Here is a 6,251-nt window from a genome sequence, read left to right as displayed (position 1 = left end):
GAATAAAGATATAAGGAGCAATACAGTGTAGAAGCTATCAACTTTCTGAACCAAGAGAGGGGTCCACAGAGGTCCAGGCAGTGTAAAACCAGATCACTTCAAGCAGGACACAGGACAACCTTGCTGCCTGTATAGCTGACTGCTGTGTAGTAAAAAAGAACTGCCCGTGGCCTTTGATTTAAACTTCATGTTTCTAACTGTATGCATTTACTTTGGCTGAGCTGATGAAAAATAAAGTAACTACAATCTGGAGCTTGGTTTGCAACTTACCCTTATTGTGAAAGAAAAGGGAAAATAAGGAGAAAAGGTATACAGCCACAACAAAACGTAATGGGGATGAACCCCTTAAAATGAAAAGTCTAGTGTTCATACAGTCTTCATCACACTGAGCTACGTTCTCGCCTGTGTCACCTCGGTACAATCCCAAGGATCCTCTGTGGTACAAAACTCTCCTCGAAAAGCTGAAAAGACATCGCTATCATAGTAAGAGCCTGACAACTGTCTAGGTCACAAAACATTATATTTCTGCAGAAAGTGTACAGGAAAAACTGTGCACCAGAGACCTCAGCCTGCCATCCTCCTCTGTCAAGGTTATACGAGGTCTTGTTCCCAGGGAAACTCCTTTTTTTAATATCTGCCTTTGAGTCAGCATTGAAACGCATTAACCACAGAACATCTTTTGAGCCAAGAAAGTATAAATGTTATTTTCTGGCTTTTCATTGGTGAACCATGGTCTTTCAAACACTCCAGGTGATGAGAGGCAAGCGCAGCATCATCCTGCACCTATAACGTCCCTTGCTGCCTCTGCTCTGCCTACCTGCCTCAAAGGAAAAGGTCATGGGAAAAGCTTGTTTGCTACAAGGACCAAAGCAACGTCCAAAAACTCAACCAAGTCCTAGTAACTATTGCTTCTTACAGAGAAGCCTGACTGCAGCTCAACAAGATTGCCGGAGCAAGGAAAATCTTAAACTGACATTTGCTGGAAAATGCACCCCAGGGAAGTAGTCTGAAGATACAGAGGGAAGGTAGAATAAAACTCAGGATCTGATAATTCATTCAAAGAGAGATTTAATGACTAAATGTAGTAAAAAACTTGAAAATATAACCCCATTATATACCACAGGCTTTGAAATAGAGGTAACTTTAAAGGAATTAAAAAAATACACCTGTTCACATTTTCAAATGAAAAATGTGAAGAATACTACCATTATTTTCCACATGTATTGTCCAAACCTCAAATACACTGAGCTTAAAAACACAACTGCTTACAAAAACTATGTTTTAAATACCTGGTGTTGCACTCTTTTCTATAAGCACAGCTCTTCTGGATGGAAATATGTGTATTCAACCAGTCAGTTCAACACAGGACTTCTTGCTAACACTAAATTTTCACTTAGCATTACTTCTGAGAACTGCTTTCTATCACCCCATTTGGCAAAAAGCTGGCAGCTTTGCCTCAGACATCCAGGTTTCATCACTTCTCACTGGACGGGAGCAAAGCAAAATATTTGAGCACAAGATATTCAGCAGCCAGAAAGTCTAAACATGCTTAGATTTAATAAGACCTCTCCTCAGCACCAGGAGTTACTAAGAGCACATCAAACATGCTTTGTAAACCAAGTTCCCACGGGCATTTGAATCAAGATCAAGATCGTGGTCTCTGGATTGTGGGTGCCTGCCCGTTGGCCTATGCTGAGGTTGTACCAAAGATCACACAGCACTGGAATTAAGACTGTTTACCACAGACAAAAATAGTCTCCTGTGGCAGACGATGGAAATAACTCCTCAAGAAGTGAGAACCACGACCAACACCTCCTGCCGCAGCAGCAGGCACACTGCTTGCACCTTGCCCTCTCTTCTCACACAGTGCTTGCCAAGAGCAGCACATGTGTGTGAAACCAAGCCTGGGACTCCTCCAGAGGACACCGGCGTATGTCCCTGTGGAGAGGGCGAGAGGAGGTACCAGGTGGCTGCAGGTAGCACCATTTTCCATCCTCAGACACATGCATGATTGGTGTGTGTGGGACAATGTGAAGGAGTATCTCCAGGCAGCTGCTTCTGGGCTGGGTCTAAGCATGGCTGCTGGCTCACGGGCAGGAGGGCTCCCTCCAGGATCTAACCTGTCAAGGAAGGATGTAGGTGATGAAATCAATGCCCACAAACAAGCTCCAGCCCCACACCATGAGCTACCCTGAACACAGCCCTCGACAGATACTGTGGCTTTCGCAAAATGGTGTTGGTCCCAGAAACAGCAGAGTTAAGAGATCTCTGAAATCAATGCTGGCTCCTGCCACCCAAAATCACTTGGCTGGGCCAACTCTCTCCTCCCATATCTTCCCAAGCCCAGTGCACGAGCCGAGCCCTGGCCTCTGACTCCTGCACTCCCCGGGCCTTTCTAACCCTTGCTCACATGCACGACTGGATGTGCACAGTGTCTTCAGCCAAGCACTCAGCATACTGCCCTCTGAGTTAGGGAAGAGGCTACAGTTTTTCAAATAACTGGTTTAAAATGTTTCCATGTGCTGCACCTTTCATTAAACATGTTTATATCACCAACTACAAAACAGTTATGTAGCTTGATATCAAAGAACGTCTTCAAAAGCATTGCTACAATATCCTGGCAGCAAACAGCTGCCTTTTTCATCCTTCTGATTCACCCTCACTAAGCAATTAATAACGGACTTGGACTTGCTCCAGTGCTAAATACGTGTTACACCTAGGCATGCTCATGCAGACAGCCAGCAGCTCCCTGCCCTCTTCCACTCTGCTGCACAAGCCCCATTGGGCACCAGCATTTCTCTCTTGGCCTCTCTGGCTACAGACTCCTGCTACCTGCTCCCCCTTGGCTGCTGGTCTCTTCCCATCAGGATGAAGATCCCCAAAGCAACTTTATTTCTCTCTGCCTCCTCTCTCTCAGCTTGACATCCCTTTGGTGGTGCTTGGGGCAAGGTGCGCTCCCCCTATCCCACCTGGAGGCTGGGGCACAGAGCTGGTGGGGGGCTGCCAGCCTGACCTTTTTGCTTCCCAACTCCTCCTTCCCATGAGAGGAGAGAGCAGAAAACAGAGTTTTTATACTTAAATTTTAGATTCAGACAAAAAGCAGTGTTTTCTGGAGAGCCACAGCTGGAAAGGGACACAGCTAAAATGAAGAAAATGCCACTGAGTTGAGGGTACGGCTCTGCAAGCTCTGATGAGAATCCCCATGAGGAGAAATGAGACTCGTATCATCTTCCATGTTGCTATCCCTGAAGTAATAACTCCAGCTTATTAAAAGATACAATAATAACTAAGTCCAGAAGGAGTTCTGTGCCCAGGTTTGAAAGAAAATTCAAGTTACGCATATGAACAGAGAAGTACCTAAAAAAGAAATCAACTCTTTACAGTCAAACCTGTGCCCTCCTTGCTCATGTGGGATACCAGAAAATACCAAGTTTTTTGGCCAGATACCATCCAAATCCACCAGCGTGGTCTGACAACACTAGGATTTCATACAGCTACTCTGACCTTCACCACTAACAAAATAATGCACGCTGCAAACATGAACGGGTTTGTACTTTCATGCTTTCTGAGGTGATGGAGTAAAACCCAGAATTAAGTGCTTAATCTCTAACTTCTTCACTGACAAACGTGGGTCAATAGCATCAGCTCTTTACTGAGCCTTTACAACGGAAGAGGGAGATCACCACACCATCGGGACCTAAACTTCTCCAGAGAACCATGAAGATGTCAGACCTCTGTGCTTTTCCCAGCAGTGGACTCAAGCAAGTAACAAAAACGCAGAGTGACACCATGGGCCCAAGGTATTACTGGGCAGGCCAGGACCCTTAGTCCTCCACCTGCCTCCCTGACAGTGCCAGGGCCCAGAGCTGCAGGAGTCATGAGAGGTGGTGGTGGGGTGACCGTGCATTTGAGGATTTCACAAACCACTAATTTCAGGGCAGATGTCATCTGCACCAGCAGAGCAGCTAGCTGAGCCCTGCCTGTAAAGAACTATACAAATGATATATAAAGCAGTTTTTTTTCAGAAGTCCATCTTTTGGAGAGGCTGCATATTTTGTGGAGACTGCTATTTTCAAATAACGAAAGAAACCGCTGAGAATTAAGGCAAGTTTGTATTCATGTGGGAAAACAGTGACTGCAGTCTTCCATAGCCTTTAAATTATTATTAATATCTTCTGAAGGGAAGAAGTCCCCCACTTTGCAGTATGTCCTACTGAAAAAGGAAAAATAAATATTGTGTAAACTTCTTCTTTGAATTGCATTTTAATTTGTTTGACTCTATTAGGTTCCCAGGAAACGTTTTAACTCCTGTACTGCAGCAGTTCCTCAGGACACCCATTTTGCTGCTCAAGCTAACCAAGCAGTGGCTGGGAGGAGGGCAGAGAGCAGGAAGGGAAGGTAAAGCAGCAGAAGAAACAAAGGAACGCTGTGGAGTGCTGATTTTGTTGCCCAAATTATTTACTTACCAACTTCAAAGGGATTCAAAAGGAGAAGGAGGTCAAACAAACCACAGCATTTGTTTCCCTCCTCTTCACAGACATTATTTACTGTAATGTCCCTCTTAAAGTAGGAATGAGAAAGCAGCAAATGATCTCCAATTGGTTCCACAGTGGTTCCATAAATCACAAATTCCCACTACATGCCCAGCTGCATTTCACCCCCAGCCGTTTGGGCTGTGGCCAGGGTCTGGCTTTCCTCAGAGTGTCCCCTGCAGCCAGCCTCAGGAGATGCTCTGCCTCAAACACATAAGAAATTATTTTGGTACCAGTTGGATTGCCATCATAAAGTATAGAAAAAAAAATCCCTGACAAACCATTCCAAGTGCCTTATCTAGCAAAGTAGCTTCCAACTGTACTACTGTTTTTCTAAGGTAGAGTTTTTTAGGAATTGCAGGCAGAGCCATATGCCAATAGCCAAGGAAATCTTCACAGCTCTGCTAGCCTACCTGGGACTGACTTTGCTGGATTGCCACAAACAACCTGAGCAGCCTTTACTACCACAGAAACCTCTTGGCTCTGCAGAAGTTTGCAAAGACAAAAACCTAGTGAGGCCTGGGATTTTATTTATTTAGCTGCTAGAATGTCAAAAGAAAGCAGAAATCTCCTAACGAGCAACTTCTTCCATCAACAGGAAGCCATGTTCCACTGAAGAGGGAACCATACATTCAGCATTCAAGTTGGCAATCTTAACACATAATAGAGTAAGTCTTACTTAAATGAACTCAAATGTGAACCCAAAACTCCCACACTGAGACTCTTCCAAGTTTTACTTTATCTGTAAAGTTTTGATTAATTTTTCTGCTTAATCAAGTAACTTTCTGGAGAGCAGACATCTCCTGTGCATATACATCTTGGGGACTTGTGTCAGGATGAAGACTAACACTACCTGGCTGCAATTACACGAGGAGACCTCAGTGTCAAGACGATTCAGACTACCATAGAAACCACAGAGCCAAAAGAAGAGAACAGCAGCTACAGCCTGGTAGTTCCTTTCCTATGGATTATTTATGAGGACACAGGAATTAGAGGTTGCTGCATTCTGTAAAGAACAAGATCCTGCATCATGTAAGGGACAAAGTTTACAGAAAAATGTAAATAGTATCATACACTTTTCTTGCTTTGCTTCCATTAAATACACAAACAGTAGCAAACTAGGTTTGCCTTCACTTTTCAGGATCACTATCTGGTTCCATCAGAATCTGAGAAAGACAGACAGTACCAGAGTACATGTCAAAAATAAGTATGTTCTAGTCACTGCTTCCAGGACTTAAAGAGTATTCCCAAACATTGTCCTCCAGGGAAGCGAGTTTCAGCACTGGAATTTGCTTTTCAGCACTTTAAATAAAGCTCTCCCGAGGTTGTGGGTGTGAGAAAACTTCTATGCCTTTTTAACTGCTGCAACAAAAGATATTTGTAATTATAAATTCATTTATTTATTCACTGCATAACTGCATTTAATATTTGTCAATGCTTTTCTTTTATGGAGGTGGCATATTGCTGTGATTGACCACCTCAATGTTTTATTAGCCTGTGTGTTTTGGAAACAGAAACAAGAACAGAGCTACACATTTATGGAAATTTCAGAGGAATCTTAAGCATAGGGTCCCCTTCTTGCAAGAGGAAAGTTGTTTTGTTTTTTGTTTTCCAACAACTATCTGCCTACTTTAAGATACACATCCACATTATTCACCTCAAGTGCTGAGGTACTGAGAATGCACTGAGAAGTTCATTAGAATCATAGAATCATAGAAT

The 6,251-nt window shown here is 43.6% G+C and overlaps 1 protein-coding gene across 1 annotated transcript in view; it reads right to left on the bottom strand.

Moving 5' to 3' along the window:
• DCBLD1 (discoidin, CUB and LCCL domain containing 1) overlaps positions 1–2,793 on the bottom strand; it is a 36,693-nt gene extending 33,900 nt beyond the window's left edge. Inside the window, exon 1 of the mRNA XM_010165747.2 lies at positions 2,778–2,793. The gene's annotated coding sequence lies outside the window, so the exon portion shown is untranslated. The remainder of the gene's footprint in view (positions 1–2,777) is intronic.
• Positions 2,794–6,251: the final 3,458 nt, after the last annotated feature.

This window comes from Antrostomus carolinensis, unplaced genomic scaffold, assembly GCF_000700745.2.
Source record: "Antrostomus carolinensis isolate BGI_N321 unplaced genomic scaffold, ASM70074v2 scaffold1274, whole genome shotgun sequence".
Classification (NCBI taxonomy): Eukaryota; Metazoa; Chordata; class Aves; order Caprimulgiformes; family Caprimulgidae; genus Antrostomus; species Antrostomus carolinensis.
This window is presented reverse-complemented; position numbering and strand designations above follow the sequence as displayed.